Raw genomic sequence first — 11,450 nt, 5'->3', positions numbered from 1 at the left:
ACTAGCTTTGTTTGTAGTGATGCTTCCTAAGGCCCACTTGACTTCACATTCCAGGATGTCTGGCTCTAGGTGAGTGATCACACCATCATTGTTATCTGGGTCATGAAGATCTTTTTTGTATAGTTCTTCTGTGTATTCTTGCCACCTCTTCTTAATATCTTATGCTTCTGTTAGGTTCCTACCATTTCTGTCCTTTATTGAGCCCGTCTTTGCATGAAATGTTCCCTTGGTATCTCTAATTTTTCTTGAAGAGATCTCTAGTCTTTCCCATTCTATTGTTTTCTTCTATTTCTTTGCACTGATCGCTGAGGAAGACTTTCTTATTTCTCCTTGCTATTCTTTGGAACTCTGCATTCAAATGGGTGTATCTATCCTTTTCTCCTTTGTTTTTTGCTTCTCTTCTTTTCACAGCTATTTGTAAGGCCTCCTCAGACAGCCATTCTGCTTATTTGCATTTCTTTTTCTTGGGGGAAAAGACAGGTCTTGATCCCTGTCTCCTGTCCAATGTCACAAACTTCCATCCATAGTTCATTAGGCACTCTCTATCAGACCTTGTCCCTTAAATCTATTACCCACTTCCACTATATAATTGTAAGGGATTTGATTTAGGTCATACCTGAATGGTCTAATGTTTTTCCCTACTTTCTTCAATTAAGTCTGAATTTGGCAATAAGGAGTTCATGATCTGAACCACAGTTAGCTCCTGGTCTTGTTTTTGCTGACTGTATAGAGCTTCTCCATCTTTGTACGATTATACAATTATTTCTATTTATCATGGTAACTGGGAAGACTGGCAAAGGGAATCAGAGTATTTATTCCAAAAAACATATCCCAGTAGAGGAGAACTCTACTTAATATGAAAACGCTAAGTTTATGGCACCCAGCCTTGTTTTAAGCCACATTTAATAAATGTCTCTTTATGATAGATCCTGATTCTCTAGAGTGGAGCTTAAAACATTTAAAAATATGCATGAAATGCTTAGAGTTTCATCTATTAATGGCACCTACCCTTCATTTTTATATACCAAGTATATAACATGTAGACTCTGCCCTTTTCTAAAAATAAATTGAAGAAATATGTATATGAAGCCAAATGGCTGAAATTGACATAAAGTAATGATCATTAATCATGTTAAAAAGATGAGAGAAAAGTCAGCTAGGAATTATGAATAAGTGACTTAATTTCTGTAACTGAGTATTAGATTTAGTTCTGAGCTTTATGGCAAACAATAAAAAAACAGAGAAATATTTGCTAATACTAATTTCACTATACAGAAGAAGAGAGGGAGGAAGGGAAAGAAGAAGGGAGAAAGCACATTTGAAAAGACAATATCTTGTAATTAAATTCAGGATAAATTAATAAATTAAATTTATCATCTGTCTGTGATCCTCACTCAGGAGACAGTTTGTCCCGTAACAATCGACATGTTTTTCAACTTTAGCTCCAACCTCTTTGGACTGTCACTCATGGCCTGTGATGAATATGCAAACCATCCTTATCTAAAGCATAGAGAATGATTAATTAGCTAATCATCCTTCCACACTGCCAAACATCAGCTAATATTATGGTTTTCAGTACATTAATATTTATTGTATATGACTATAAATTAATGCAGCCAATTCAATAAAAATTAGTCATATCTCAATGTTCCCAACTAAGAACTAGAAGTATGTTTTCCTGATCTCTTTCTCTCACAATTGCTTACAAAAGAGACATATTTAAAGTACATCAGGGCTCTATGGAATTCCTCAGTTGAAGGAAAAAAATCCTTAGTTCTAGAATAGTCAGTGAATGAAAAGCTTTGACATACTGAATTGAAAGTCAGTTCCAAAGAAATAACGAGTAAAAATTGTTCTCTGTAACAATATGAAACATGATCACGTCAATGTAATGTCTACCTGGCACATAACAGATACTTAATATGTCAGTTCATTTCAGTCACTCAGTCGTGTCTGACTCTTTGTGACCCCAAGGACTGCAGCACGCCAGGCCTCCCTGTCCATCACCAACTCCCAGAGTTTACCCAACCTCGTGTCCATTGAGTCCATGATGCCATCCAACCATCTCATCCTCTGTCATCCCCTTCTCCTCCCACTTTCAACCTTTCCCAGCATCAGGGTCTTTTCAAATGAGTCAGTTCTTCACATCAGGTGGCCAAAATATTGAAGTTTCAGCTTCAACATCAGACCTTCCAATGAATATTCGGGACTGATTTCCTTCAGGATGGACTGGTTGGATATCCTTGTAGTCCAAGGGACTCTCAAGAGTCTTCTCCAACACCACAGTTCAAAAGCATCAATTCTTCACCACTCAGCTTTCTTTATAGTCTAACCATCACATCCATACATGACTACTGGAAAAACCATAGCCTTGACTAGATGGACCTTTGTTGTACTCACTTTAAAAATGTTTTAAAGTCTGATTAAGTTATTCCAGGCTAACCCTAACCCTAATATCTTATGCAGAAGACACCAGGTTGCCAATACTTGTGGCTGGACAGCAGAGCAGCAGCATCACCACAATAGCCAAATTCTAACAAAATAGTATATGTATTATGTATTTGAACCAATCTTTTATCACTTAGTAAATAGAGTAAGCCCCAAACACCTAGCAGTGAAATCAGTATGATTATTAACTTCATTGTGCAGTTAATGTAATAGTAATATTGGCAATGCCTCATATGAAAGATAACGTTTTGGTAAAGCTCGGAAGGAGTATGCTGTTTAAAACCAGCATGAATGCCCTGTGCTAGGACTCACAGCCAAGGCTTCTAGCTTATAATAGTAAAATGTATTCTCATGTTAGGCAGCAGGTGCTTCCATCCTTTAACCTGCTCTGTGAAAAACGTTCCATGGTCAATAGGCATATACTTAAATGCTCCTCGTAGATATTTATGATACTCATTAGCTTTGATGTTTAATATCATTAACACAGCATTTTCTAATTTCATTTACCCTGAAACCTTCCACACACCAACACCAACCCATCAGCATTCCACAGACCTGCAGAACCTACACTGGGGAAAATGTTTGTCTCCTGATATTGTTTTTAACCTACTTATCCTGGCACTATCACTCAGAGCTGCTTACGAAATACGTGAAACCCTCCTCCACTTGATGGACTTTCAAGAAACTGAAGATGGCTCCCACAGTCCTCCAGAACCCTCCAGAGGCTGGCTGCACGTAAGCTGAGCATTCTTTTCTGAAGGAAGGTGGCAATGTGGGTGTAAAGGAAGGAAGAATTAAGTGGAACCCCTAGTGATTTTAGAGGCACAAGTGATGTTTAAATCTTGGATCTCTCTGGCACACCCAGAGAGATTCACAAAAGATGACACCACAAAGAGAAGTCTTCAGAGTCAGTTGGAGGTCCTGTAAGAAGCCCACTGAAAAATCCAACAATCCTCTGAAAGAAGGAGGGGTGAGGATACTCCTAACAGTGGTTTTGCAGATTAATTTATTGCTTCTGGAAAAACCAGTTTGGGAGGCAGCACCTGTTATCTTCTATACTCTGAAGACCCAAGCCAAAAGAGAAAGGAAAGGAGATCCTGACTGATATTCAAGTTGGGTTGAACATTTCCAATGGCTGTTTAATGAAGAGGAATGTTTCAAAGAAGGGTGAACCGGTCAACTCTAAAAACTTTTATTCAGTATTAATGAAAAGGAATGTTGAATTGCATGGCATGAGCTAAACAGAAATGTGTTTGGGGGGAAAAAAAATCTGCTAGTGTTTTCTTCTTTGTAGATTTTTGCCCTAGCTGCTCTGAGAAATTTCTAAAACCATGTGTAGCTTTGCTACTTTTCAAGGAGGTGCAAAGCAAGGAGGAAAAAAAATAAAAATGAGTTTTATAAATGAAGGGAAGGTTTAGATAGGAAATATAGCTTAGAATTCTAATTGGAGACTCTCCAGACCTGTGCAAGGCTTTTACAAAGCTCTTGATGGATTAGTTCTATAGGTCACGTAATTTAAAACACGTAAGGTAGGGTATATGACAGTAAAATTTCTTGAAAAAACTTTGTGTCTGAAGGCAGGATTCTTTCATTTGAGAATAACAAGAAGTGCAGGTGAACTGTAAAAATAAAAGACCATTTGGAGTTCTTTTAGACTTTACCCTGCAGCAAACCAAATAAAATTAAATATTTAATGAAATCTCAGTCTAAGCCCAACCAAAGCAAGCAGAAAAATGCCAAGATGGCTTTTAAACTTAATCCTTAACCCTAGGTCACTTACCCAGGGAGATTGCTGATGGTGTGACAAGTGAGGCAGAGGAAAAACTAAATTCTGGGGCCATCCGGCTCATGCATACTTAAGGCTACAATACTGCATCAAATACATTTTAACCCATCACAGACTACATTGTCCAGGAAAGGCTGACTGATGCAGTGGATGGGTAGAGACAAAGCAGTGTATGAGAAATTCTGACTTATTTTCGTGTTGTGCTTTTAAGGCAAATATTAAAGTTAAAATAACAGAAAAGAAAAACAACTTTAAAGAAAAAAAAAAAACCTCATACCCATTCAAAACCCAATTGACAAAAGGGAGAGGGAGGGAGAGAAGTCATTATTAATGGCCCCCTATAGAAAGCTCTCACGTGATTTTTCCCTTTGGAGTAATGAAAGAGCCTTGTTCACCAGACTCCTTACCAACACTCCAGTCCGAGGTAACCCATTTTTCACATCACAGTTGGTGTGCTCTTATAAACCTCAACATAATCATTTCCTTGTCTAAAGATCCTTGTTGATTTCACTGCCTAGGAGTCAAGTACCAACTTGTTATTTGGGCATTAAAATCCTTCTCAGTGTTCCCTTGTCCCAATTCTCCAGCCTGGACACTTGCCACGTTGCCCTCTCCCACATCTTCACCATTCATCCAATGAATACTCTATGCGTATGAACTTCTTACCTCATGTCTCATACCCGAGCTTTTGTATCCATCTTTCTCTCTTCTTAGATTGCCCTCCCTCCAAGCCCTCCCCTGGAAATTCATTCATTGATCCAAATTCTGTTCAAGTGTCATCATTTCTTTGGAGCTTTACCTGGCTCTCTTGAGCCAAATTAATTGCTTCCTTCCTGTGCCCCAGGGCACCCTTGTCCTAAATAGGAATAGATGAAAATCATGAAGTACTTACTAGAGGCAAGGCACTGTTCTAATCACTTTTACTCAGTTTAACCCTTGTTTAATCTTCACAGTCCTAGGAAGCCAATATTATTATTACTGTCTGCATTTTCCAAATGAAAAAAAACTGAGGCACAAGAGGCTGAGGGCTTTGACTAAGATCATGCAGACGTGGAGTAGCACAGGATTCTGACACAGGCAGCCAAGGCATTCACTCTTGAAAGAACCACCATGTCACCAGCAAGACGAAAGATCCTGGGATCAAGCTGGGAGCAAGTAGAGGTCTCAGGCAAACCAAAGGGGTTCCCTAAGGCAGGAGCAAATTAAGATTGTTTCTCATCAAACCTGAGAAAATAAGCAGGACCAAGAATTGAGGAGGAAAGGAAGCCAAAGGAGAGATGTACAAGTTCTCCAAACAAAGGGCTAAGTGCAAAGGGCAGAAACTGAGCTCTAAAATCGCAGCCAGGAAGCAGGCTGATTCAGAAGCAGGAAAATGTTTATTCACCCTCTGTCCCCACAGCTAAGCCCTGTGAACTTCTTTTGTTGGAAAAGGTGAAAATAAATCTAGTTCCTAGTGTGCTTCAAACTTTCTGTGGGAGAACCAGGCTCCTCCTTAGAGTATTGCTTCATCCCCCAACTCATATTTTGGAGGTCAAATCTTGAGGTGGTCTTAACTCAGAGGAGCGTGGATCACCCAGCCTCTTAGCAAGACCCCCAAAATAGTGTAACCAGGACTGAAGTCTTTTTGCTTTAGAAAGTACAGAGTACTGACGTGTAACTAACACTAGCTTACTCATCATTTGCTCATAATCTATTTTCATTTCAGGTCAGAACATAGTGAAATATCCTCAGCACTAATTTTTCTTCCCTCTATTGCCCCAGTCTCTGCAAGACTGCTTTTTTCCTCTGGAGGGCTTAAAACAAACGGAAAAAATTTTTCAGAACCCACCCCAAATACTGTTTTCACATTGAAATCTTCCTTATTCCTTCCCTAGAAATGAGTTTTCTCTCCTCTTATCTCCTAGTATGCATTCTTTGTACAAATTCAAGTCCTGACTGGTTGTAATTACATTCATTTCCCAGGGTAGCTACCACTAATATTAGCAGCTATCATTTTTTTTCTAAATAACTTGCTAAATGTCTTTATACATATTATCTCATTTAACACGGTATGAAAGAGGTAGCCTGATGCCCATCATACAAATGAAGAAACTGAGGCATAGAAATGTTTATACACGAGTACGAAACAGAGGGTTTCCCTGGTAGCTCGGCTGGTGAAGAATTTGCTTGCAATGTAGGAGATGCCAATTTGATTCCTGGGTTGGGAAGATCCCCTGGAGGGGCGCATAGCAACCCACTCCAGTATTCTTGGCTGAAGAAGCCCCATGGACAGAGGAGCCTGGTGAGATACAGTCCATGGTGTCGCAAAGAGTTGGACATGACTGAGCGACTAAGCACAGCACAGCACAGCAAAAACCAGAACTATTTAATACTCGAGCTGGCTGTCTACTAAGTAGTAGTACTACCCTACAATTCCCAGCCTCTATGCAGTTAGCCAGTGAGTTATGAGCAGAAAGTGCTTACCAGGTTGTACTGGTAAGAATCTGCCTGCCAAGCAAGAGATGCAGGTTCAATCCCTGGGTCAGGAAGATCCCCTGGAGAAGGGAATAGCAACCCACTCCAGTATTCCTACCTGGAGAATCCCATGGACAGAGGAGCCTGGCGGGCTACAGTCCATAGGGTCACAAAGAGTCGGACACGACTGAAGTGACTTAGCACTTATGCACACATGAGCGGAAAAGATTATGAGCAGATGACAATGATGTGTGTCACTTCTGAGCTGAGTGAGGCATATAAGAGTGGCAACCCTGGCAGCCATGAGTTGAGGGGAGATGACAGAATCTCAAAAGAGAGAAATCCTGGATTCAGATGACATAAAAGAGAGTTACTGTGAGGTGTCCTGAGACAAGCACTAAACTTTCTGAATGCAAAAAACAAACTTTAGTGTGTTAATCCCCCTAAGACTCCAGAGATTTTGTGGGTTTGTTGTTGTTACCATAACCTTGATTATACAGAGTCCAAATCCTACATTCACAACCCTAAAACTCTATCCCTAACTTCTAAGCCCTAATTACTTCCACCTTACCTTTTCAGAGCACTTATCAATGTGAAGCAGAGGAGAGAGATGAGAAAATAAACACATCTAAAGGCACCCTTTCCTCAGTAGAGGCATGGGAATAAAATGCTTGTGAAGCAGCTAAAAGGAAACCATGAGGAACTTGAGGACAACTTCACAACACATCAACAAAACCAGTGTTATGAAGGATTTCACAGACTGATGTGGAGCAAGAGAAGAAATGGATTGCAAAAGAGTTGTGACATTATTCTGCTCCAATAAAATCTTCCCCCTTCTTGCCACTCACTCTAAATTTACATCTTGGATGCAACTTTAATAAATGTCATGATACATCAAAGATTGCCATACACTGGAATACCAGCCTCCCTAACAAAGATTTTATAGGGCCACAAAACAGCCTTTAGAGGAAGCATGTGTTCGCTCATCTATTTCAGGTAGTTTTGACTTGTTCTTGGTAGACTAGAAAAGTGAATTTCCTTCTCTCAGTCCTTTTGAAATTAGTCATCTTCCTCCCCACATCTTTCCAACGTATTAGCCAAAATGATCAGTATTCTCTCCTTCTAGCAATATTAAAGTTGGAAATAGCAAATGTGCTTACCTTCCTCCCAGCAATTTCAACCTAGCAATTTACACTGTGGCACTAGTGGTAAGGAACCCACCTGCCAATGCAAGAGACATGAAAGATGCAGGTTCGATCCTTGGGTATGGAAGAACCCCTGCAGGAGAACATGGCAACCCACTCCAGTATTCTTGCCTGGAAAATCCCATGGACAGAGGAGCCTGGTGAGCTACAGTCCATGGGGTCGCAAAGAGTTGGACACAACTGAAGCAACTTAGCACATACACACAATTTACACTACTCACGCACATCCAAATATATATACATATATGCCCATGGCAGTATTCTTTATAATAGCGAAAAACTGAAAACAACCTGAATGTCTATCAACAGCAGACTGGTTATTTTAGAATATTTTCCTGCAAAGGAATTTATAGTCTTTAAAGTGATATTGTAGCTCTAGATTTATTGACAAGCAGATATCTATGTCAGCTTTGTGAGTGAAAATTTAGATTATAAAAATACTTGTATTGTGATTCTGTTTATGCAGAACTGTCTGCCTCTCTCTGTGTGTATATATATTTATTTTGTTTGTGAATAGAGAAGGCTTAAGGGCTTCCCTGATGATTCAGCAGTAAAGAATCTACCTACAATACAGGAGACAAGGAGACCTCTATGTTCAGTCCCTGGGTTGGGAAGATTCCCTGGAGGAGGGCACGGCAACCCACTCCAGTGTTCTTGCCTGTAGAATCACATGGATTGAGGAGCCTGGCAGTCTACGGTCCCTTGGGTCGCAAAGAGTCAGAAACAACTGAAATGACTGAGCATGCATGCACAGAGAAGGCTTAAAGGATATACTCCAAAATGTCAATAAGTTCTCTCTTCTTAGTAGGTTTTGGAGTATTCTTTTACTCTTTTATGCTTTTCTGCACTGCTTGAATTGTTAAATGTTCACCTAGTATATTTATAACATTAAAAATGATAAAAACTGCTTTTATTTGGAGGAAAATGTCAAGACTATTTATAAGCTATCACCTTCCACCTAACCTTAAAGCACAAAGTGATACTAATTCAGAGCAACAGTTTGCTTTCCAGATATCAGGTCTGCCTACAGTTTCCATACTAAGAATGGTACCCTATCATTACTCTGACACTGTTATGATTTAAATGTGCATTGGAAGTTAATTTATTCTTTGACAAGTGTTCACATCAGAATCTCACATTCAAATGTGAAAGTGGATTTGACAGAGAAAAGACATATAAATTCATTTCAATAAAAACTTTAGCTTTTTAACTTCTTGTGGCAGATCTGAAATTCCAAAAGTGATAAAGGTATTCAGGCTCTGCACAGATCTCCAGTACATATGGGTAGATGTCTTGGCATCATTAAGTCACTGGCTGTCAGATAAAAAATAAAAACCCTAAACTGTATCTGTCAATACCCCCAAAACTATTTCAGGCAAGATACTGTGAGTTATGATTTTCTTATTTTAAGCCTCTCTGACCTGGTTAGTAGAAGTTTTGTCAAAAAGGAATTTCACAAAAGGCAGTCAAAATATACTGTCAACCCTCCTGTTTACAAAACTGATACAAGGACCAGAATTTAATAATAAGATTCAAAGAGTGAGAAGGTGACAGTAAATGGTGTAGGGCTTCAAAATTTTAATAAAAATTTTTAGTAAAAATTATTTCTAGATAATAAAGATCTGTTGGATCAATGCTGTCATGGGGATATTCCACCAGGAGATGCTCTTAAGAAAATTTAATGTTCAAGCCCACCTCTTGAACATATTATATTCTCAATGAAAGTGTGCTGAATGACTGAATAAGTGTTCTGTGTAGGTCAGCTATGCTGCTATAATAAGGGCATCCTAAAATTTCAATTGTTAATACAACACAGATTCATTTCTCTCTCAAGTCATGGTTCCGTGTGGTTGAGGGACAATTCTGAAAAGTTCTTATCCCAATAATGACTCAGTGATCCAGGATTCTTCCATAATGTGGCTCCTCCTAGGGGATACACAGCTTCCAAGATTGCCACAGAAGGAGAGACGGTGGGAAATCAAAGTCAGGGTTTATGGATAGACGAGAAGTGGTATATACCATTTATATTCATGCTTGTTAGACTAGAACTCAGTGGCTTGTTTTCCCTTTGCTGCAAGGAAGGCTGGGAAATGTAGTCTTTCTGTTTGCCCAGGAAGATAAAGCAAATTTGTGAGCAGGCCATATGCTGACTTTTTTACATTAATTATTTAGATGATAGTCTTTTTAGAATATATTTTGCTAGCTTGTTATCTTAAAGACAATAAACATTACACTTTCATTTTATGCCAAGTTTATAATTGCAAGCATTACTGTTATAAGCTAACATACACACCTGGAAGTTGCAGTCTTTCTTTTCCCTTCTCAGTGCTCCCACAGTTAGTCACATGTGAACTTGATAATGCCTCACTCATTCAGCCTTTGCTTGGATTCCCTACATCATCAATCACCCAGTCTGAGTCCTCACCCACAGTCTCCTAGGAGATCTCTCTGATTGCACCCAGATCTGACCTAACCAACAACTAAACCATTCCATACACTGCCACCAAATGAATGGTCCTAGAACACGCTTCAACCTCCACTGAAGCAACAAGCCTTCCTTATCCTAAGGCATAACACTTTCTCCCTTTACCTTTCCAATTGCCCCTCGGCAATAAAGTCAGGTCCAAACTCTTAACTTCCATAAGCAGAGGTGGCTATCTAACGCTCTGATCACCTTCTTTAACATTCTATTTCAGCCAATTGTTTTACATTTACTTCCTCATGACATTGCTCATTCCATCCTTCCCATCTGAGGTACACTCAGCATCTTATATAATTACCTATGTTTAACACATCCATTAACATTCTGTTTTAGTCTCACATTCTGTATTCATTAGGTAACATAAGCAGCCGTGACAGAAAAACACCAAAGTCTCAATGGTTTAACACAACGAATGTTTATTTCTTGCTCTCATTAAGTCCAAATTGGGTGTTGTCAGGTGGCTCCCCTCCAAGTAAGGATTCAGAAACCTAGGAACTCAGGCTCCTTACAGCTGATTTCTCTGCCATCTTTGACACTTGGCTTCCAGTGTTTAGTGCTACAGAAAGAGAAAGCACATGGAGTATCATATTTAGAGGTTCTATGGACTAGTTTTGCAGCCATGAAATTAAAAGACACTTACTCCTTGGAAGGAAAGTTATGACCAACCTAGATAGCATATTGAAAAGCAGAGATATTACTTTGCCAACAATGGTCTGTCTAGTCAAGGCTATGGTTTTTCCAGTGGTCATGTATGGACGTGAGAGTTGGACTGTGAAGAAAGCTGAGCGCCAAAGAAATGATGCTTTTGAACTGTGGTGTTGGAGAAGACTCATGAGAACCCCTTGGACTGCAAGGAGATCCAACCAGTCCATCCTAAAGGAGATCAGTCCTGGGTGTTCATTGGAAGGACTGATACTGAAGCTGAAGCTCCAATACTTTGGCCACCTGATGTGAAGAGTTGACTCATTGGAAAAGACCCTGATGCTGGGAGGGATTGGGGACAGGAGGAGAAGGGGATGACAGAGGATGAGATGGTTGGATGGCATCACCAACTCAATGGACGTGAGTTTGAGTG

Source organism: Bubalus bubalis, chromosome 1 (genome assembly GCF_019923935.1).
Source record: "Bubalus bubalis isolate 160015118507 breed Murrah chromosome 1, NDDB_SH_1, whole genome shotgun sequence".
In the NCBI taxonomy this organism is placed as follows: Eukaryota; Metazoa; Chordata; class Mammalia; order Artiodactyla; family Bovidae; genus Bubalus; species Bubalus bubalis.
The sequence above is the reverse complement of the archived record's forward strand: the minus strand, read 5'-3'. Positions refer to the sequence as shown.